The sequence below is a fragment of the Astyanax mexicanus genome, chromosome 24 (assembly GCF_023375975.1).
Source record: "Astyanax mexicanus isolate ESR-SI-001 chromosome 24, AstMex3_surface, whole genome shotgun sequence".
Lineage (NCBI taxonomy): Eukaryota > Metazoa > Chordata > Actinopteri > Characiformes > Acestrorhamphidae > Astyanax > Astyanax mexicanus.
In genome coordinates, this window is record NC_064431.1 from 19,794,313 (window position 1) to 19,819,310 (window position 24,998).

General features: G+C 36.3%; 1 protein-coding gene across 10 annotated transcripts in view; it reads right to left on the minus strand.

The window, feature by feature from the left end:
• Positions 1-24,998, minus strand: part of lrrn2 (leucine rich repeat neuronal 2) — a 176,645-nt gene that overhangs the window by 42,272 nt on the left and 109,375 nt on the right. For 3 of the 10 annotated variants that reach the window (XM_049471958.1, XM_049471951.1, XM_049471957.1), the window contains exons 2-4: positions 12,311-12,390; positions 6,717-6,796; positions 1,108-1,187 (exon numbers count right to left, since the gene is read on the minus strand). The gene's annotated coding sequence lies outside the window, so the exon portion shown is untranslated. The remainder of the gene's footprint in view (positions 1-1,107; positions 1,188-6,716; positions 6,797-12,310; positions 12,391-24,998) is intronic. The other 7 variants (XM_049471953.1, XM_049471959.1, XM_049471955.1 and 4 more) reach the window with 6 other exon arrangements.

The window sequence follows — 24,998 nt, forward strand, 5'->3', positions numbered from 1 at the left end:
AGTTAAAACAATTTCTGGTTTGTTGAACACTTTTTTTTTTACACTTCTTTACTGTAAAATTTGATATATTTTGTTTTATAGTTTAAATTATTTTCTTTTTAATCTACAATGCAGAAAATGTTAAAATTATAATAAATTACTGAATTTATTTGTATTTTGTATGTTGTGTGGCTTTGTTTGCTAAAGAAAACTCCACATTAAATGCACATCTCTGTCCTTTCTAAATCTCAATTTATTGTACAGAGATGTATCTGTAACAATATATATATATTAAAATGCCCTCAGGCATGCAACATATTACCATGCAACATAGGGTAAATTTAGTAAATATTTTGAAACAGATTTTGGTAAATCATGGATACCATCCACTCGTTTAATTGCCTTCGGAAACCTTTCGCTGACCTTTCCCCCCACTACATATCCTCTGCAGTGATAGGCACCCTAATTCTCCATCACCGCCCAATGGGATGATTAGCCAAAGTACTATGGCACTAATCCCAGCATGCAATATGGTCCTCCACTAAGTCTGGGCATTCAGGCAGTGCGGATTGCCACTGCCACCAATAAACTTTTAATTAGCTCTAGCTCTCAGTCTTAACTAGTGACATACAGCAATCTTCAAAATCCCCCGCGGCCATAAAGGGCAAAATGCTTTAGGAAGATTAGATGGGCGTCTTCCTCCATTTCCACATTCATTTGTCTCTTTCTAGGCCTCGCTTTCCAATCTTCTTCTCTGCGAGGTTCCAACTTGCTTTTAATTTACACTCTTCCATTTAATTAGAATTAGACACCATATACCCCAGTATCTCTTTACTTCTCTTGCTGGTCGTTACAGAATGTTGAGAAACTCATTACCGCTACCACCTGTTACTTTCTAATTGACTGATGATGACACTATCTTTAATTCTGTGGTCATGACAACAGCCGAGCTGGAAGACAAGTCCATATCAGGGTGCCACCATTGACTGCATATCAGCAGAGACATTGTAGTTCCATTTACTGTATTTCCTTTTCCTTACATTTTTTTTTGACATTTTGTCAAATTTGCAGCCAGGATTAATCAGCGCAGTAGAGAAAAGAGAAGGCAACGAAAGAATGAAGTCTCACCTCTTCATATGTCAGACCTGTCCTCTGCTCCCAGACCAAACGTGTGTCTCAGACTGCCTTCACTGAGTTTACAGTGCAGCCTAAAGGAGAAGAAGAAGAGCAGATTTTACCACTGAATTCACAGTTTGTCTAGTACGTATAGTTAAGTGTGTGATGTCTCAAAAGTAAAAGTTCAGTTAATATAAATTTTATTACTAAACCATTTACACTTCCACCAAATTACAAAACTAGAGCTCAGCTCTGTGCTTACTGCTTATAAGAGCCACAGTATCCAGGGTAATGTCAGCATACCGCCAAGAAGGACCAACCACATCCAACAGGATTAACTGTGGACGCTGTAAGAGGAAGCTGTCTGAAAGGGATGTTCGGGTGCTAACCCGGATTGTCTCCAAAAAACATAAAACCACGGCTGCTCAAATCACGACAGAATTCAATGTGCACCTCAACTCTCCTGTTTCCACCAGAACTGTCCGTCAGGACAATAAATTATTGTGGTCTAAAACCAGGTGTTTTAGTTTTATTGTCATCATTGCAGCTCTGCTAGAGAATGTCCTCCATCCTCCTCAGGATGCTACAGGAAGCTTCAAAGAGTTACGCTTTTTCTGACCCTTTTCATGAAAGAGACATCAATTCTGGGTTATGTATTTCCTGCACATCGCTTTATGTAAAGACCATGAATCTCCGTTCCTCTGAGGACGCGTCCAGAATCTGAGTTTGGGCTCGGCTCTGTGTAATCTTCAGAGCTGGTGAGTGTCCTCACGTTGCTTTAGATCATGGATTAGTCAGCTCTGGGCGTGCACTCCTCGTTCTGTTGGCGTAAGCTGCCAGCGAGGGCCAAGGTTTTCCTTTCTCGTAAATCCCGGGACACTGGAAGCACCATGTGCTGCTCTTTTTTTGGTATCTGGTTTCTTTTGCACTGACCGAGTGGCTCCTCAGAGACTCGTCAGAGTGTGAGTGTGCTCCCATCACCACTGATAACTGAAACAGAGCCATCTGTCAAATGACTGTTGTGAGCTTTAAAAGCTTTGTCCTCTGTGGAATCATCTTTAAAAGGTCGAAAGTATTGGGACACCTGCTAATTTATCAAGGGTATCAAGGGGAACCAAAGTTACTACTTCAAAAGCAGGAAAAACGTTTTATCTTTAATACCCTGTGATTAAAACAATATAAAATTACATTAAATTCATGTAAGTAATCTTGATTAATTGTATTATTATATCATAGGTATAAGCAACTAATGCTTCTATTTTTTTCTTTTTGCAATTAGTTGTGATTAATCAGTTAGGGTTATGTTGATTAATCACTTTATCTTGTGCAGTTAACTGTGATTACTGTGTTAGTTCGCATATGTACCTGTGATTAATCACACAATTGTGTGCAATTAAAGGGTATTAATGACATTATGTTGCTCAGAATATTAGTCACACTATATTGTGTAGTAAACTGTGATTAATTAACTAATTATACTACTAATTTCATGCAGCAAAGTGTGATTAATCACACGCAAACTGTGATCAATTGCAATAAGTTGCATAGCCAGCGGTTATTAATCACACAGTTCTGTGCAGTTATTTGTGATTATTCACATTATGTTGCACAGACAGTCATTATCAATCACATTATCTTGTATCATTAACTGTGATTAATTGTGATATGTTGCATAGGTACCTGTGATCAATCACACAGTTCTGTGCCAATAATTGTGATTAATCACATTATGTTGCACAGATTCAGATAGTCACAGATAGTCATTACTAATCACAATGTCTTGTGTAGTTAACTGTGACTATTTTGGATAGCTACTGTTGATTAATCAATAAACTACATTTTTTGTGCAGCTAATTGTGATTAATCACATTATCTTGTGTAGTTAACTGTGATTAATCGCACTACTCTGCATAGCTTCTGGTGATTAATTATACTAAAACTTTTCCGCAGTTAACCCTGCTTAATTGCATTATGTTGTGCAGATAGTCACTATTAATCACATTATCCTGTGTAGCTAACTGTGAATAATCACACAAGTTTCTGCAGTTAATTGTAATTAATCACATTGTGCTGCGCATATAGTCGTTTTAATCACATTGTTTGTGTGTAGTTAACTGTTATTTTGCATAGCTACTTGCTAACTGTGATCAATCACAATTGTGTGCAGTTAATGACTAATCACATTATGTTGCACAGATAGTATTATGAATCACATTATCTTGTGCAGTTAACTGTAATTAATTGCAATATTTTGCATAGCTAACTGTGATTAATCACACAATTTTGTGCAGTTAATTTAGATTAATAGTCATTATGTTGCGCAGATAGTCATTAGATAATCATATTGTATCATTTTGTGCAGCTAATCATGATTAATCAGATTATCCTGTGTAGTGAACTGTGATTAATTGTATTATTTTGCATAGCTACCTGTGATTGATCTTACTACAATATTTTGTGATGTTAATTGTGATTAATTACATTATGTTCGGCAGGAAAAGATAGTTAACTGTGATTAATAGCATTATTTTTTATAGCTAATCACAATAAAAATGAAATAAAAGTACTTTACAGTGAAGGTGAACGTTCCTGTATATTTGTTATAATGTGTTAATTCAGAGTTAATGTTGGTAAATGTATTGTTTCTCAGTGTTTGTATGAAATTTAAATAATTATGAGGCGAAATAAAATATGTTTAATATTAATATTAACCCAGAAAGGGTGTCTGTAGTGAGAGGAATTATAATCACTAACTGTAAACAGACATGGAACTCCAGTGTTGTGATTTAGAGTTACTGCTTGCTGATCTTTTCCTTTGATCTCCAGACTGAACGTGACATTAAGCGTGAATTTCACCTTAATATCACACATTTATCACCCGCCAGACAGATGCACCTGATCCCACCGGCTGATGGATCACAGCTTCAGTGACATCAGTGATCTTTCTACAGACAAATGCAGCCCAAAAAAAAATAAAAAAAAATAAATAAATAAATAAATATATATATATATATATATATATATATATATATATATATATATATATATATATATATATATATATATATATATATATATATATATAAGAAATGGCTAAAATAACACCTCGAAAATAAGATCTCAAATCATGCAAAGAAAACAAGTTCAAGTTTTCAATATTTGGTGCAACAATAATCAAAGTTTTTATGCATCTTGGCATGTTCTCCTCCACCAGTCTTACACACTGCTTTTGGATAACTTTTTTGCCTTTACTTCTGGTGCAACAATTCAAGAAGGTCAGTTTGGTTTAATGGCTTGTGGTCATCCATCTTCCTCTTGATTATATTCCGGAGGTTTTCAATTTGGTAGATATATTTATTTGCAGTTTATCATGTGGTTTTGTGTTGTCCATCATGATTAATCACATAATTTAGTTTAGATCGTAATAATAAATGGAGCATATTTTTATTCTCCTTATCTGTTGGCAGGTTTTAAATTGATGAGATTAATAACACATTCTGTAATAGTGAGAATAGAGTAGTGTATTCTCCTATTATCATATAAAGCAGCAGTGAGATCAGTGTGTGGAGCCGGTGGTGTAAGCGTGTGGTTGTTAATTTGAGCAGATGTAGTCTGTGCTGACTGGTTCAGGATCAGGTCATTGATTAAGAGTTGTCCCCTGATGGGTCTGGAGTCAGACAGGGAGCGGGGGGGTTCTGCGGCCTCTTGGCCTGGATACGACTGAATGAAGTGAATATACACTGACTGCAGTCCCTCGCTAGGGTTGGGTGCAGTAGCAGTGTTGGTGTCGTAATGCTAATTACAGTTAGCACATAAAAGCAGAGGGTCAGTTCGCTCACAGATTGCTTAAAGAAATCAATACGCTGCTGGAGTTCAGTTCAGGCCTGTGTGGAGTTTTGTGGTGGGGTGCTGATTTTAACCCATAGGTGCCTGAAACAAGTTCTGAACCTTTATTTAATAAAATAACTGAACCAGGTAAATTAATTCAGAAGCTCATTAGTGGTTTTCCTGGTGTGATACAGTCACATGACCTCTGTAAATATTTTATATATCGCAATGTAACTCATCACAACATTTTACACTAGTTTAGTGACTACACTGATTGGTTTGTGGAATAACGTGAATCGGACATTGTTAACACACACAATTAATCTGGAAACTGTAACGTATTTTTTAAAGCATTAATCCTTTAACCCATTCTGGCCCCAACAGCCATCTGTGATTCACTCTTTTTGCAAAGCCTGCCAACATGTTTAGAAGTATTCAATTTTTAAGTGATATTTACCTTTTTTTTTTTTGCAGTTTTTAGTGGTATTTACAGTTTTTTGTAGTATTTTGTGGTAATTTCAGTTTTTACTAGTATTTAGTTAGTTAGTTACTATTTTTATCAGTATTTAATGGCATTAACCATTTTTAGCTGTATTTAGTGGTATTTACTGTTTTTTTGCAGTATTTGCCTTTTTTGCTGTATATACCTATATTTGACAGTATTTAGTGGTATTTAGCCTTTTTTGGCAGTGTTTATCTGCATTTTAGCTGCATTTAGTTTTTAGCAGTATTTAGTGATATTTAGTGGAATTTACTGAATTTAGCAGTTTTAGTGGTGTTTATTGCATTCTATTATGCAGAAAATGTTAAAATTATAATAAATGACTGAATTTATTTGTATTTTGTATGTTGTGTGGCTTTGTTTGCTAAAGAAAACTCCACATTAAATGCACATCTCTGTCCTTTCTAAATCTCAATTTATTGTACAGAGATGTATCTGTAACAATATATATATATTAAAATGCCCTCAGGCATGCAACATATTACCATGCAACATAGGGTAAATTTAGTAAATATTTTGAAACAGATTTTGGTAAATCGTGGATACCATCCACTCGTTTAATTGCCTTCGGAAACCTTTCGCTGACCTTTCCCCCCACTACATATCCTCTGCAGTGATAGGCACCCTAATTCTCCATCACCGCCCAATGGGATGATTAGCCAAAGTACTATGGCACTAATCCCAGCATGCAATATGGTCCTCCACTAAGTCTGGGCATTCAGGCAGTGCGGATTGCCACTGCCACCAATAAACTTTTAATTAGCTCTAGCTCTCAGTCTTAACTAGTGACATACAGCAATCTTCAAAATCCCCCGCGGCCATAAAGGGCAAAATGCTTTAGGAAGATTAGATGGGCGTCTTCCTCCATTTCCACATTCATTTGTCTCTTTCTAGGCCTCGCTTTCCAATCTTCTTCTCTGCGAGGTTCCAACTTGCTTTTAATTTACACTCTTCCATTTAATTAGAATTAGACACCATATACCCCAGTATCTCTTTACTTCTCTTGCTGGTCGTTACAGAATGTTGAGAAACTCATTACCGCTACCACCTGTTACTTTCTAATTGACTGATGATGACACTATCTTTAATTCTGTGGTCATGACAACAGCCGAGCTGGAAGACAAGTCCATATCAGGGTGCCACCATTGACTGCATATCAGCAGAGACATTGTAGTTCCATTTACTGTATTTCCTTTTCCTTACATTTTTTTTTGACATTTTGTCAAATTTGCAGCCAGGATTAATCAGCGCAGTAGAGAAAAGAGAAGGCAACGAAAGAATGAAGTCTCACCTCTTCATATGTCAGACCTGTCCTCTGCTCCCAGACCAAACGTGTGTCTCAGACTGCCTTCACTGAGTTTACAGTGCAGCCTAAAGGAGAAGAAGAAGAGCAGATTTTACCACTGAATTCACAGTTTGTCTAGTACGTATAGTTAAGTGTGTGATGTCTCAAAAGTAAAAGTTCAGTTAATATAAATTTTATTACTAAACCATTTACACTTCCACCAAATTACAAAACTAGAGCTCAGCTCTGTGCTTACTGCTTATAAGAGCCACAGTATCCAGGGTAATGTCAGCATACCGCCAAGAAGGACCAACCACATCCAACAGGATTAACTGTGGACGCTGTAAGAGGAAGCTGTCTGAAAGGGATGTTCGGGTGCTAACCCGGATTGTCTCCAAAAAACATAAAACCACGGCTGCTCAAATCACGACAGAATTCAATGTGCACCTCAACTCTCCTGTTTCCACCAGAACTGTCCGTCAGGACAATAAATTATTGTGGTCTAAAACCAGGTGTTTTAGTTTTATTGTCATCATTGCAGCTCTGCTAGAGAATGTCCTCCATCCTCCTCAGGATGCTACAGGAAGCTTCAAAGAGTTACGCTTTTTCTGACCCTTTTCATGAAAGAGACATCAATTCTGGGTTATGTATTTCCTGCACATCGCTTTATGTAAAGACCATGAATCTCCGTTCCTCTGAGGACGCGTCCAGAATCTGAGTTTGGGCTCGGCTCTGTGTAATCTTCAGAGCTGGTGAGTGTCCTCACGTTGCTTTAGATCATGGATTAGTCAGCTCTGGGCGTGCACTCCTCGTTCTGTTGGCGTAAGCTGCCAGCGAGGGCCAAGGTTTTCCTTTCTCGTAAATCCCGGGACACTGGAAGCACCATGTGCTGCTCTTTTTTTGGTATCTGGTTTCTTTTGCACTGACCGAGTGGCTCCTCAGAGACTCGTCAGAGTGTGAGTGTGCTCCCATCACCACTGATAACTGAAACAGAGCCATCTGTCAAATGACTGTTGTGAGCTTTAAAAGCTTTGTCCTCTGTGGAATCATCTTTAAAAGGTCGAAAGTATTGGGACACCTGCTAATTTATCAAGGGTATCAAGGGGAACCAAAGTTACTACTTCAAAAGCAGGAAAAACGTTTTATCTTTAATACCCTGTGATTAAAACAATATAAAATTACATTAAATTCATGTAAGTAATCTTGATTAATTGTATTATTATATCATAGGTATAAGCAACTAATGCTTCTATTTTTTTCTTTTTGCAATTAGTTGTGATTAATCAGTTAGGGTTATGTTGATTAATCACTTTATCTTGTGCAGTTAACTGTGATTACTGTGTTAGTTCGCATATGTACCTGTGATTAATCACACAATTGTGTGCAATTAAAGGGTATTAATGACATTATGTTGCTCAGAATATTAGTCACACTATATTGTGTAGTAAACTGTGATTAATTAACTAATTATACTACTAATTTCATGCAGCAAAGTGTGATTAATCACACGCAAACTGTGATCAATTGCAATAAGTTGCATAGCCAGCGGTTATTAATCACACAGTTCTGTGCAGTTATTTGTGATTATTCACATTATGTTGCACAGACAGTCATTATCAATCACATTATCTTGTATCATTAACTGTGATTAATTGTGATATGTTGCATAGGTACCTGTGATCAATCACACAGTTCTGTGCCAATAATTGTGATTAATCACATTATGTTGCACAGATTCAGATAGTCACAGATAGTCATTACTAATCACAATGTCTTGTGTAGTTAACTGTGACTATTTTGGATAGCTACTGTTGATTAATCAATAAACTACATTTTTTGTGCAGCTAATTGTGATTAATCACATTATCTTGTGTAGTTAACTGTGATTAATCGCACTACTCTGCATAGCTTCTGGTGATTAATTATACTAAAACTTTTCCGCAGTTAACCCTGCTTAATTGCATTATGTTGTGCAGATAGTCACTATTAATCACATTATCCTGTGTAGCTAACTGTGAATAATCACACAAGTTTCTGCAGTTAATTGTAATTAATCACATTGTGCTGCGCATATAGTCGTTTTAATCACATTGTTTGTGTGTAGTTAACTGTTATTTTGCATAGCTACTTGCTAACTGTGATCAATCACAATTGTGTGCAGTTAATGACTAATCACATTATGTTGCACAGATAGTATTATGAATCACATTATCTTGTGCAGTTAACTGTAATTAATTGCAATATTTTGCATAGCTAACTGTGATTAATCACACAATTTTGTGCAGTTAATTTAGATTAATAGTCATTATGTTGCGCAGATAGTCATTAGATAATCATATTGTATCATTTTGTGCAGCTAATCATGATTAATCAGATTATCCTGTGTAGTGAACTGTGATTAATTGTATTATTTTGCATAGCTACCTGTGATTGATCTTACTACAATATTTTGTGATGTTAATTGTGATTAATTACATTATGTTCGGCAGGAAAAGATAGTTAACTGTGATTAATAGCATTATTTTTTATAGCTAATCACAATAAAAATGAAATAAAAGTACTTTACAGTGAAGGTGAACGTTCCTGTATATTTGTTATAATGTGTTAATTCAGAGTTAATGTTGGTAAATGTATTGTTTCTCAGTGTTTGTATGAAATTTAAATAATTATGAGGCGAAATAAAATATGTTTAATATTAATATTAACCCAGAAAGGGTGTCTGTAGTGAGAGGAATTATAATCACTAACTGTAAACAGACATGGAACTCCAGTGTTGTGATTTAGAGTTACTGCTTGCTGATCTTTTCCTTTGATCTCCAGACTGAACGTGACATTAAGCGTGAATTTCACCTTAATATCACACATTTATCACCCGCCAGACAGATGCACCTGATCCCACCGGCTGATGGATCACAGCTTCAGTGACATCAGTGATCTTTCTACAGACAAATGCAGCCCAAAAAAAAATAAAAAAAAATAAATAAATAAATAAATATATATATATATATATATATATATATATATATATATATATATATATATATATATATATATATATATATAAGAAATGGCTAAAATAACACCTCGAAAATAAGATCTCAAATCATGCAAAGAAAACAAGTTCAAGTTTTCAATATTTGGTGCAACAATAATCAAAGTTTTTATGCATCTTGGCATGTTCTCCTCCACCAGTCTTACACACTGCTTTTGGATAACTTTTTTGCCTTTACTTCTGGTGCAACAATTCAAGAAGGTCAGTTTGGTTTAATGGCTTGTGGTCATCCATCTTCCTCTTGATTATATTCCGGAGGTTTTCAATTTGGTAGATATATTTATTTGCAGTTTATCATGTGGTTTTGTGTTGTCCATCATGATTAATCACATAATTTAGTTTAGATCGTAATAATAAATGGAGCATATTTTTATTCTCCTTATCTGTTGGCAGGTTTTAAATTGATGAGATTAATAACACATTCTGTAATAGTGAGAATAGAGTAGTGTATTCTCCTATTATCATATAAAGCAGCAGTGAGATCAGTGTGTGGAGCCGGTGGTGTAAGCGTGTGGTTGTTAATTTGAGCAGATGTAGTCTGTGCTGACTGGTTCAGGATCAGGTCATTGATTAAGAGTTGTCCCCTGATGGGTCTGGAGTCAGACAGGGAGCGGGGGGGTTCTGCGGCCTCTTGGCCTGGATACGACTGAATGAAGTGAATATACACTGACTGCAGTCCCTCGCTAGGGTTGGGTGCAGTAGCAGTGTTGGTGTCGTAATGCTAATTACAGTTAGCACATAAAAGCAGAGGGTCAGTTCGCTCACAGATTGCTTAAAGAAATCAATACGCTGCTGGAGTTCAGTTCAGGCCTGTGTGGAGTTTTGTGGTGGGGTGCTGATTTTAACCCATAGGTGCCTGAAACAAGTTCTGAACCTTTATTTAATAAAATAACTGAACCAGGTAAATTAATTCAGAAGCTCATTAGTGGTTTTCCTGGTGTGATACAGTCACATGACCTCTGTAAATATTTTATATATCGCAATGTAACTCATCACAACATTTTACACTAGTTTAGTGACTACACTGATTGGTTTGTGGAATAACGTGAATCGGACATTGTTAACACACACAATTAATCTGGAAACTGTAACGTATTTTTTAAAGCATTAATCCTTTAACCCATTCTGGCCCCAACAGCCATCTGTGATTCACTCTTTTTGCAAAGCCTGCCAACATGTTTAGAAGTATTCAATTTTTAAGTGATATTTACCTTTTTTTTTTTTGCAGTTTTTAGTGGTATTTACAGTTTTTTGTAGTATTTTGTGGTAATTTCAGTTTTTACTAGTATTTAGTTAGTTAGTTACTATTTTTATCAGTATTTAATGGCATTAACCATTTTTAGCTGTATTTAGTGGTATTTACTGTTTTTTTGCAGTATTTGCCTTTTTTGCTGTATATACCTATATTTGACAGTATTTAGTGGTATTTAGCCTTTTTTGGCAGTGTTTATCTGCATTTTAGCTGCATTTAGTTTTTAGCAGTATTTAGTGATATTTAGTGGAATTTACTGAATTTAGCAGTTTTAGTGGTGTTTATTGCATTCTATTATGCAGAAAATGTTAAAATTATAATAAATGACTGAATTTATTTGTATTTTGTATGTTGTGTGGCTTTGTTTGCTAAAGAAAACTCCACATTAAATGCACATCTCTGTCCTTTCTAAATCTCAATTTATTGTACAGAGATGTATCTGTAACAATATATATATATTAAAATGCCCTCAGGCATGCAACATATTACCATGCAACATAGGGTAAATTTAGTAAATATTTTGAAACAGATTTTGGTAAATCGTGGATACCATCCACTCGTTTAATTGCCTTCGGAAACCTTTTGCTGACCTTTCCCCCCACTACATATCCTCTGCAGTGATAGGCACCCTAATTCTCCATCACCGCCCAATGGGATGATTAGCCAAAGTACTATGGCACTAATCCCAGCATGCAATATGGTCCTCCACTAAGTCTGGGCATTCAGGCAGTGCGGATTGCCACTGCCACCAATAAACTTTTAATTAGCTCTAGCTCTCAGTCTTAACTAGTGACATACAGCAATCTTCAAAATCCCCCGCGGCCATAAAGGGCAAAATGCTTTAGGAAGATTAGATGGGCGTCTTCCTCCATTTCCACATTCATTTGTCTCTTTCTAGGCCTCGCTTTCCAATCTTCTTCTCTGCGAGGTTCCAACTTGCTTTTAATTTACACTCTTCCATTTAATTAGAATTAGACACCATATACCCCAGTATCTCTTTACTTCTCTTGCTGGTCGTTACAGAATGTTGAGAAACTCATTACCGCTACCACCTGTTACTTTCTAATTGACTGATGATGACACTATCTTTAATTCTGTGGTCATGACAACAGCCGAGCTGGAAGACAAGTCCATATCAGGGTGCCACCATTGACTGCATATCAGCAGAGACATTGTAGTTCCATTTACTGTATTTCCTTTTCCTTACATTTTTTTTTTGACATTTTGTCAAATTTGCAGCCAGGATTAATCAGCGCAGTAGAGAAAAGAGAAGGCAACGAAAGAATGAAGTCTCACCTCTTCATATGTCAGACCTGTCCTCTGCTCCCAGACCAAACGTGTGTCTCAGACTGCCTTCACTGAGTTTACAGTGCAGCCTAAAGGAGAAGAAGAAGAGCAGATTTTACCACTGAATTCACAGTTTGTCTAGTACGTATAGTTAAGTGTGTGATGTCTCAACAGTAAAAGTTCAGTTAATATAAATTTTATTACTAAACCATTTACACTTCCACCAAATTACAAAACTAGAGCTCAGCTCTGTGCTTACTGCTTATAAGAGCCACAGTATCCAGGGTAATGTCAGCATACCGCCAAGAAGGACCAACCACATCCAACAGGATTAACTGTGGACGCTGTAAGAGGAAGCTGTCTGAAAGGGATGTTCGGGTGCTAACCCGGATTGTCTCCAAAAAACATAAAACCACGGCTGCTCAAATCACGACAGAATTCAATGTGCACCTCAACTCTCCTGTTTCCACCAGAACTGTCCGTCAGGACAATAAATTATTGTGGTCTAAAACCAGGTGTTTTAGTTTTATTGTCATCATTGCAGCTCTGCTAGAGAATGTCCTCCATCCTCCTCAGGATGCTACAGGAAGCTTCAAAGAGTTACGCTTTTTCTGACCCTTTTCATGAAAGAGACATCAATTCTGGGTTATGTATTTCCTGCACATCGCTTTATGTAAAGACCATGAATCTCCGTTCCTCTGAGGACGCGTCCAGAATCTGAGTTTGGGCTCGGCTCTGTGTAATCTTCAGAGCTGGTGAGTGTCCTCACGTTGCTTTAGATCATGGATTAGTCAGCTCTGGGCGTGCACTCCTCGTTCTGTTGGCGTAAGCTGCCAGCGAGGGCCAAGGTTTTCCTTTCTCGTAAATCCCGGGACACTGGAAGCACCATGTGCTGCTCTTTTTTTGGTATCTGGTTTCTTTTGCACTGACCGAGTGGCTCCTCAGAGACTCGTCAGAGTGTGAGTGTGCTCCCATCACCACTGATAACTGAAACAGAGCCATCTGTCAAATGACTGTTGTGAGCTTTAAAAGCTTTGTCCTCTGTGGAATCATCTTTAAAAGGTCGAAAGTATTGGGACACCTGCTAATTTATCAAGGGTATCAAGGGGAACCAAAGTTACTACTTCAAAAGCAGGAAAAACGTTTTATCTTTAATACCCTGTGATTAAAACAATATAAAATTACATTAAATTCATGTAAGTAATCTTGATTAATTGTATTATTATATCATAGGTATAAGCAACTAATGCTTCTATTTTTTTCTTTTTGCAATTAGTTGTGATTAATCAGTTAGGGTTATGTTGATTAATCACTTTATCTTGTGCAGTTAACTGTGATTACTGTGTTAGTTCGCATATGTACCTGTGATTAATCACACAATTGTGTGCAATTAAAGGGTATTAATGACATTATGTTGCTCAGAATATTAGTCACACTATATTGTGTAGTAAACTGTGATTAATTAACTAATTATACTACTAATTTCATGCAGCAAAGTGTGATTAATCACACGCAAACTGTGATCAATTGCAATAAGTTGCATAGCCAGCGGTTATTAATCACACAGTTCTGTGCAGTTATTTGTGATTATTCACATTATGTTGCACAGACAGTCATTATCAATCACATTATCTTGTATCATTAACTGTGATTAATTGTGATATGTTGCATAGGTACCTGTGATCAATCACACAGTTCTGTGCCAATAATTGTGATTAATCACATTATGTTGCACAGATTCAGATAGTCACAGATAGTCATTACTAATCACAATGTCTTGTGTAGTTAACTGTGACTATTTTGGATAGCTACTGTTGATTAATCAATAAACTACATTTTTTGTGCAGCTAATTGTGATTAATCACATTATCTTGTGTAGTTAACTGTGATTAATCGCACTACTCTGCATAGCTTCTGGTGATTAATTATACTAAAACTTTTCCGCAGTTAACCCTGCTTAATTGCATTATGTTGTGCAGATAGTCACTATTAATCACATTATCCTGTGTAGCTAACTGTGAATAATCACACAAGTTTCTGCAGTTAATTGTAATTAATCACATTGTGCTGCGCATATAGTCGTTTTAATCACATTGTTTGTGTGTAGTTAACTGTTATTTTGCATAGCTACTTGCTAACTGTGATCAATCACAATTGTGTGCAGTTAATGACTAATCACATTATGTTGCACAGATAGTATTATGAATCACATTATCTTGTGCAGTTAACTGTAATTAATTGCAATATTTTGCATAGCTAACTGTGATTAATCACACAATTTTGTGCAGTTAATTTAGATTAATAGTCATTATGTTGCGCAGATAGTCATTAGATAATCATATTGTATCATTTTGTGCAGCTAATCATGATTAATCAGATTATCCTGTGTAGTGAACTGTGATTAATTGTATTATTTTGCATAGCTACCTGTGATTGATCTTACTACAATATTTTGTGATGTTAATTGTGATTAATTACATTATGTTCGGCAGGAAAGGATAGTTAACTGTGATTAATAGCATTATTTTTTATAGCTAATCACAATAAAAATGAAATAAAAGTACTTTACAGTGAAGGTGAACGTTCCTGTATATTTGTTATAATGTGTTAATTCAGAGTTAATGTTGGTAAATGTATTGTTTCTCAGTGTTTGTATGAAATTATAAATAATTATGAGGCGAAATAAAATATGTTTAATATTAATATTAACCCAGAAAGGGTGTCTGTAGTGAGAGGAATTATAATCACCAACTGTAAACAGACATGGAACTCCAGTGTTGTGATTTAGAGTTACTGCTTGCTGATCTTTTCCTTTGATCTCCAGACTGAACGTGACATTAAGCGTGAATTTCACCTTAATATCACAGACATTTATCACCCGCCAGACAGATGCACCTGATCCCACCGGCTGATGGATCACAGCTTCAGTGACATCAGTGATCTTTCTACAGACAAATGCAGCACAAAAAAAAAAAAAATATATATATATATATATATATATATATATATATATATATATATATATATATATATATATATATATATATATATATATATAAGAAATGGCTAAAATAACACCTCGAAAATAAGATCTCAAATCATGCAAAGAAAACAAGTTCAAGTTTTCAATATTTGGTGCAACAATAATCAAAGTTTTTATGCATCTTGGCATGTTCTCCTCCACCAGTCTTACACACTGCTTTTGGATAACTTTTTTGCCTTTACTTCTGGTGCAACAATTCAAGAAGGTCAGTTTGGTTTAATGGCTTGTGGTCATCCATCTTCCTCTTGATTATATTCCGGAGGTTTTCAATTTGGTAGATATATTTATTTGCAGTTTATCATGTGGTTTTGTGTTGTCCATCATGATTAATCACATAATTTAGTTTAGATCGTAATAATAAATGGAGCATATTTTTATTCTCCTTATCTGTTGGCAGGTTTTAAATTGATGAGATTAATAACACATTCTGTAATAGTGAGAATAGAGTAGTGTATTCTCCTATTATCATATAAAGCAGCAGTGAGATCAGTGTGTGGAGCCGGTGGTGTAAGCGTGTGGTTGTTAATTTGAGCAGATGTAGTCTGTGCTGACTGGTTCAGGATCAGGTCATTGATTAAGAGTTGTCCCCTGATGGGTCTGGAGTCAGACAGGGAGCGGGGGGGGTTCTGCGGCCTCTTGGCCTGGATACGACTGAATGAAGTGAATATACACTGACTGCAGTCCCTCGCTAGGGTTGGGTGCAGTAGCAGTGTTGGTGTCGTAATGCTAATTACAGTTAGCACATAAAAGCAGAGGGTCAGTTCGCTCACAGATTGCTTAAAGAAATCAATACGCTGCTGGAGTTCAGTTCAGGCCTGTGTGGAGTTTTGTGGTGGGGTGCTGATTTTAACCCATAGGTGCCTGAAACAAGTTCTGAACCTTTATTTAATAAAATAACTGAACCAGGTAAATTAATTCAGAAGCTCATTAGTGGTTTTCCTGGTGTGATACAGTCACATGACCTCTGTAAATATTTTATATATCGCAATGTAACTCATCACAACATTTTTTACATTACATTACATTACATTACATTACATTACATTACATTTGGCAGACGCTTTTGTCCAAAGCGACTTACAATAGTCAAGTACAATGTAAAATAAGTTTAAAGGTAAAACATCTTTGGATAGGGATAAAAGGAGGTCAAAGGGGAATAATAGGATAGAGGAGTGAAGGAGGGGAAGAAGGAAATGAGGTTAGAATTAGTTAGTGTGTTAGAGGTGTTAGGAGAGTAAGTGCTCTTTGAAGAGCTCTGTCTTCAGGAGTTTCTTAAAGATAGTGAGAGATTCTCCTGATCTGGTAGTGGAAGGTAGTTTGTTCCACCATTGGGGAACTCTGTATGAGAACAGTCTGGATTGCTTTGTGTGAGTGTTTGTTTGGCAAAGCGAGGCGACGTTCATTGGAGGAGCGCAGCGGCCGGGAGGTAGCGTAAGTCTTCAGGAGTAATCAGTGCAGGTAGGAAGGAGCTGTTCTGTCATCACCTTGTAGGCGATTGTAAGAGCTTTGAATTTGATGCGAGCATCAACTGGTAGCCAGTGGAGCTCAATGAGCAGCGGGGTGACATGTGCCCGTTTTACACTAGTTTAGTGACTACACTGATTGGTTTGTAGAATAACGTGAATCGGACATTGTTAACACACACAATTAATCTGGAAACTGTAATGTATTTTTTAAAGCATTAATCCTTTAACCCATTCTGGCCCCAACAGCCATCTGTGATTCACTCTTTTTGCAAAGCCTGCCAACATGTTTAGAAGTATTCAATTTTTAAGTGATATTTACCTTTTTTTTTTTTTGCAGTTTTTAGTGGTATTTACAGTTTTTTGTAGTATTTTGTGGTAATTTCTGTTTTTACTAGTATTTAGTTGCATTTACTGTTTTTATCAGTATTTAATGGCATTAACCATTTTTAGCTGTATTTAGTGGTATTTGCCTTTTTTGCTGTATATACCTATATTTGACAGTATTTAGTGGTATTTAGCCTTTTTTGGCAGTGTTTATCTGCATTTCAGCTGCATTTAGTTTTTAGCAGTATTTAGTGATATTTAGTGGAATTTACTGAATTTAGCAGTTTTAGTGGTATTTATTGTTTTAGCGGTATTTAGTGGTATTTACAGTTTTTTGCAGTATTTAGTGGTAATTTCTGTCTTTACAAGTATTTAGTTGCATTTACTGTTTTTATCAGTATTTAATGGCATTAACCAGTTTTAGCTGTATTTAGTGGTATTTACTGTTTTTTGCAGTATTTGCCTTTTTTGCTGAATATACCTATATTTTACAGTATTTAGTTGTATTTAGCATTTTTTGGCAGTGTTTATCAGCATTTTTATCTGCATTTAGTTTTTTAGCAGTATTTAGTGATATTTACTGGTATTTACTGAATTTAGCAGTATTTAGCTATATTTAGCGGTTTTCAGCAGTATTTATCTGCATTAAGTGATCATTTAGTGGTATTTACTTTGCTGCAGTATTTAGTGGTATTTACGTTTTGTAGCAATATTTAGTGGTAATTGCCATTTTTACTATGTTTAGTGGTATTTACTGTTTTTAGCAGTATTTAATGGTATTTACTGTTTTGGTAGTATCTAGTAGTATTTACTTTATTTTGCAGTTGTTAGTGGTATTTAGTGGTATTTGCCATTTGCAGAAGTATTTAGTGGTATTTAGCGGCTTTCAGCAGTATTTATCTGCATTTAGCGTTTTTTAGCTGTATTTAGCTGCTTTTAGTGGTATTTAGTTTTTGGCAGTATTTAGTGGTAATTACTGTTTTTACCATATTTAGTGGTATTTACCATTTTTCTGCATAATTTAGTGGCATTTAGTGTTTTTTGCTGTATTTAGCACTATTGAGCAATATTTAGTGGTATGTATCTGTTTTTAGCAGTATTAAGTGTTTTTTTTGCTGTATTTACCTTTATTTATCTTTTTTTGCGGTTTTCATTAGTATTAGCTGTATTTAGTGGTATTTATAAGTTTTAAGCTATATTTTGTGGTATTTCGTGGTATTTATCTGCATTGAGCTGCATTTAGTGGTGTTTAGTTGTATGTAGCTGCGATTAGATGAACTAAGTAAAACTCAAAACAAACTCAAACAAGCAATACAGCTCTTCTGTGTCTTTTAAAGTGGAATACTCTGGTGAAATATGTGGCCTTTAATTGTGCCAAGCTGGGCTAATTGGTCCATTTCGCTCAGCTGCCCCCCCGAGCAGAACCGTGTCGTGGCATGGGGGTGGGTCTGCGGTTCTCTCGTCTCACCCCATGACAAAATAAATGTATACAGTACTGTGTGCAAACAGACAGTATATAAAGCAGAGTAAATGCACAGGTAGAAAGTGAGCGATGCTGTGCTTTTGTAATAGATTCTGTTGAGGAAATTCTCTAGTAAACTGAAAAACATGCTGCCTTTTTGTTAGCGAGAGCAATTTAGCTGGTATAGTCTTGTAGTTATTAGGGCCGGCCGCCCGGGTTCATTTCTTATGCCACTTGTGCTTGTAATTCAGACATCTTTGGCTGTGCGTGGCATTTTAAGGATTTCCAGCTTGCTGCGTCCATTTCGGCAGGTGACGAACCAAGACGAGAGGCCATGAGCATCCATAAATGAACACCATTTTTTTGCAGATGGTTATAAGAAACCCTGCCAAGAACTGCGGCTTGTTCCCAAGCTGTCCCATGACTTTTGCCATGTCCCATGGTAGCTAAAAAATGCTGCAAAGGAGTCGCTTGTCTGTTCACATGGACAGTTCTAGCCAGATACTGCCGGTCACCATCATTAACACATTACCCCTATACCATAATTACCACTATACTCATCCTTTACATGGCCTTGCCATAAGCACATTAGCAAATATTTAACTACACTCACAAGATAACACCTCACAACTATACACGTGTGTATGTTCCCAAGCTGTCAAAACAGTTCATGATCAATCGATTTCCATTTTGTTGTGCCATAGCAGCCATAAAAAATGCTAATCATAAAAAAAACAATAACAAAAAAAATGGTTAATCTGATTGGGCCAGTTTTCGGAACATTTTTCTACCAGGTCTCTCATTTCTGCTTCATCTTTTAATCTTTTCTTGTACGCTGCTATTTTGAAATCTCATTCATTTTGATTTCTCCTTTCTTATACGAGTGCTTTATCTTATATCTAATCTCCTCAGTAATACCTCATGTAAAATGAATGACTTAGACTTAATGACTGTTTTGACTCGGAATTAGATAAATGAAGGTTTCTCTGCAGGACATTTAGTAATTCTAAATATTAAATAGGAATTTATCCCTTATCATGCTGATTAGATTTGTGTTAATATCCTGTTATATGGTAGCATTCACCCACTGCTCTTCTGCATTGCATAGCTGTGTCATGCGTCTATTTATTGGTCAGAAATGACGTGGAATAAGGTACAAATCATAAAATGTTGTGACAGTATGAAAAATGTAAAAAGAAAGAAATTTATCGCTGCTGTCTAATTTTTCGGCGCCTTCTGCTGCCGGACAATTACCCGTTTTTTTAACAGTGTAGCTACAGTATTCTAATAGTTAAGCTGCACCTGTATCTACAATTTACAGGGGTTGGACAATGAAACTGAAACAGCTGTCATTTTAGTGTGGGAGGTTTCATGGCTAAATTGGAGCAGCCTGGTGGCCAATCTTCATTAATTGCACATTATTGCACCAGTAAGAGCAGAGTGTGAAGAGTGTTCAATTAGCAGACTAAGAGCACAGTTTTGCTCTAAATATTGCAATGCACACAACATTTCAGCAAGTCTTTGTGATGTATCAAGAGCCACGGTATCCAGGGTAATGTCAGCATATCACCAAGAAGGACCAACCACATCCAACAGGATTAACTGTGGACGCTGTAAGAGGAAGCTGTCTGAAAGGGATGTTCGGGTGCTAACCAGGATTGTATCCGAAAAACATAAAACCACGGCTGCTCAAATCACGGCAGAATTCAGTGTACACCTCAACTCTACTGTTTCCACCAGAACTGTCCGTCAGGACAATAAATTATTGTGGTCTAAAACCAGGTGTTTCAGTTTCATTGTCCAACCCCTGTATATGTCTGGTGTGTTTAACAGGGACAGACGAGGAGCGGTAAAGAAGATGAATTTAGGAAGTTCCCGTGCCTCAGCGTTACTGTAACTCTGTCAATTGGAGATTTAGGCCAAGCACCCTCCAGCTCAGAATAAGACTGCCGCCCCACTGCCGCCGCCGCTGCTGCGTTTGCTGGAGTATCACTCTCATGCATCTGCTTGTCGCACAGCTTTGGTTGTGATATTTCTTTTTTTTTATACAGGAGGTAAAACGAGCTGAGGCTAGCATAATTAAAGCCAGCCTCCATCAATCTTGTCGCCTCGCCTCCGCCGCCGCCCGCCGGACGATTCAATAGGCCGCGGGAATGCTTATGAGGACACGTTCCCGCGAGCCACCCCACAACACCCACTCCGGCGGCCATATTGTGAAGGAGCCCGCGGCGTGTTTTTTGCAGAAATAGTGATGACGCCGCCTAAAGACGCCTACTGGCAGCTCGCATTGTGCTCTGCAACGGCCCGGCAATAAATCATCGCATCAAAACTATTCATTTCCAGCGCCGCTCCCAACTCCATTATACCAGCCTGAATGTGTCACGCAGCCCCCAGAACCGCAAACTACTCCCAGCTTTTCTTTCCCTCCCCTTTTTTTCTTCTTCTTTAAACGGCTTTTCCAGTAGTTGGTTTCATCAATGAAATGATTTATAGCCTCCATTAGTCGCTGAATAAACATGGGCGCTTTGTGTGCTAGACTAAAGCGATAGAACGGTAAACTAAACCCAGCTGAAAGGAATATTTACCCCTGGAAATATGAATATGTAAATCGGCAGACTGCAAGAAACGCACACACACGCACTCACTCTGAAAGAGAGACACACTTTAGATTGTATTACTTTCTTTCTTTAGGTTGTGATTCTCTTGGTTTCTGTACTATGGTAAGTAGCCTGCACAAATAAAACAATACATGTGAATAGCATGTAAGACAAAAAGTGTGATTACATGTAAAACAAAAAGTGTGTGATTACACAGAAGGGAGAAAACACAGGAAAATGTGTGATTATATGTGAAAAGTGTGCGATTACACAGGAAAATGTGTGATTATATGTGAAAAGTGTGTGATTATACAGGAAAATGTGTGATTATATGTGAAAAGTGTGTGATTACACAGGAAAAATGTGTGATTATATGTGAAAAGTGTGTGATTACACAGGAAAAATGTGTGATTACACAGGAAAAATGTGTGATTACGTGTGAAAAATGTGTGATTGCATCGGAAAAATGTGACTGTATGTGAAAAATGTGGGATAACAAAGGACAATATGTGATTATACGTGAAATGTATGTGACTACACAGAAAAAAAACGTGATTGCATGCGAATAGTGTGAATTTACAAGTAAAGTGCAATGATGTGTAAAAAGTGTGTGATTACAACGAAAAAATGTATGATTGCATGTAAAAAGTGTGGAATTACACAGGGGGAAAAATGTAATTACATGTGAAAAGCTTGTGATTACAAAGAAAAAAATGTGTCATTACATGTGAAAAGTGTTCGATTACAAAGAAAAAATGTGATTATGTGTGAAAAGTGTGTGATTACAAAGGAAAAATGTGTGATTATGTGTGAAAAATGTGTGATTACAAAGGAAAAATGTGTGATTACGTGTGAAAAATGTGTGATTACACAATAAAAATGTGATTACATGTGAAAATTGTGTGACTACACAGGACAAAACACATGTGGTTATATGTGAAAAGTATGTGATTACAAATGAAAAATGTGTAATTATTTGTAAAAAGTGTACAATTACACAGAAAATGTATGTGATTACACAGGAAAAAATGTGTGATTACATGTGTACAATGTGTGATAACTCAAAATAAAATTGATTACATGTCAAATGTATGTGTGTGTGTGTGGGTGTGATTATAAAGGAAATATGTGATTACATTTAAAAAATGTGTGGTTACACAGGAAAAGCATAGTAAGTACATTTAAGAAGTATGTGACTACACAAGAAAAAATGTGACGACATGAAAAATGTGTGATTATTTGTGGTAAATGTGTAACTACATATTAAAAAAAAAATCACATGTTCAAACATGTAAATGATTGAAAGATTTAAGATCCTTACATTATTGCATGTAAGGAAAAATGAGCAATTACACGTGGAAAATGTGTGATTACATTTGAAAAGTGTGTGATTATGGGTGATGAACGCGTAACAATTTGTGGACAACATTTAATTACCTAAGAACAGAGTGTGATCCCATGTATGTAAAACAAGTAACATTTGAAAAAAAAATTGTGATTGTTTGATGAAAATGTGATTACACACAGAAAATGTTTAATCACATGTTTAAGTGTAAATGATTGACTTGAGATTAGATGTGAAAATGTGACGCCATTAAAAAATGTGATTATGTGTGAGATATGATTGCACATGGAAAATGATAATGATGTCAATGATTAAATGTTTAAAAAAACATTTAAGAGAACAAGTTAAGAGAAAACGTGCGATTACATGTGTAAAATATGTGATTGCATTTGGGGAAAAAATGTGATTACATATGGTGCAAATAAATACAAAGAATCAGAACGTGACCACCATTAAATTAGACTATACTGGATGTAATTACATGTGATACAAAAATTACCACTTGTGATAAATGTGTGATTACTTGATGTTTGACAGGTGGCAGACCGTGTGATTCACTTGTATAAGCTCTTTCTACAGGTGGACACCTATGGGTTTGTGTTTACCGTCATCTTGAAAGCATAAAGGATGCAGTTGCTGTTTTAATTACAGGCAGTCAGTGTTAAAGAATGGTGGTGTTAGCAGAAAATGCTACGTACTGCCGGCGCTGCAGCTCTGAGATCACTCTTAAGAGAAGGGTTCTTGGCCGGACGTGCGGACCGGTCGGCCTAACCGGGCCAAAATGCAATTAGTATCCAGCAGAAAAGCCGATGCAGGGCTTCGGGAGGTCTCATCCTTCAAGGTGAAGGAGAGGTGAGAGTCAGAGAGGAGGAAATGCAGTGGCATGAAGCCACAGCTAACAGCGCTAACACACTGTGGGCCTCACTGAGCATGCTTAAAGCGCATTAAAGCTCCTGAAGGTGTATAATACGGGCTGACTGACACAGTATACTGGTTGGCCAATGTTTTTTACTTTCCTTTTATCAGTATACAGTAGGGTAGGTCATAATGATGTTTTTTGACAATAGACTAGATCTTTTATGCCACTGATAAAGATAATATAGCATCATAAAAACGCACTGCTCAGCTATAGTCATCTATCTATATGAGGTTGACTGGCTATAAGCGAAAAGTATAAAGTTATGGACCATATTCTGTCTTTCCCTCTTTCTCTATCTTTCACAAACTCTCTCTTATGCTCTCTGTCTTTCTCCTTCAGGACTAAAGTCTTAAAAAATAGTGTTGCTCTGTCGGCAAATTCAACACTCAACCTCTTTCTTTCACAGTGCATCAGTTCAGTTGTACTTCTGCATACATTCTTTCAAATGAAACGTGTGATTACACAGGAAAAGATGTGACTGCATGTGATAGCTCTAGATTTTTTTTCCTGTGAAATGAAATGGTAAAATCATAAGAAAATGTGATTACTTGTAAAAAAAAAAAAAAAGAGTGATTACACTGGAAGAAAATATGTGATTACCTGTCAAATGTGTATGATTACACTGGAAACATTTGAAAAATGTGAAATTGAAATAATTTACATGACATGGGGACATGAATGAATGTTTTTAAAAAATGTGATTACATGTAAGATATGATTGCACATGGAAAATATGTGATTACATGTAAAAGTTTGATTATATATCAATGATCAATAAAACAATTGTAATAGAATAAATGTGTGATTACATAATGTCACTGTCCATTGAAAACAAGTCCAAAACAGCCACTTTACAGGGGGGAGGGAAAGCCACTTACAGGGGGGAGGGAATTCGCAGAAAAAAAATGTGTGATTACATATTAAGTTTGTGTAATTACACAGGAAACATTAAAGAAACGTCTGATTGTATGTAGAGAATGTGATTACACATGATTTCAAAGGTGTTATGACATGATAAAACATAATTAATTGTAAGACTTAAGGTTGCATGGAAAAATTTAAATGTAAAAATTAGATTATATTTTAGTGATAATTTGAAAAATAGTAATTACTTGAAAAAAAAAACAGTATTACATGTAAGGGGAAATGTGTGATTACATTTGAAAAAAGTAAAATTACATGCGGAATGTTAGAATCAAATATTTGGAATGTTGATTCCAAATAAAAATATTGGACAGTGTGTGATTACTAAGAGAATGTTATAGAATGTTATCACTTGTGTTTTGCAGTGTCGTTTTCAAATGTATTGATACAAATATTTTTCTGCATATATTTTTTTTAATAATAAATTTAATAATAATACATTTAAGACAATCACACGTTGTTCAATGTGATTCAGTAGTGGCAGATAACTTCTGAATATGAGTCATGCCCTTGCGTGACAGACTGTGTGCATCAGTCGTCTCGTTTCCCGCTCGGTGACGGCGGCTCTGGCGCTGACCTTACGGCATGATATTTACACAGGTGGGCCGGCTGTCAGA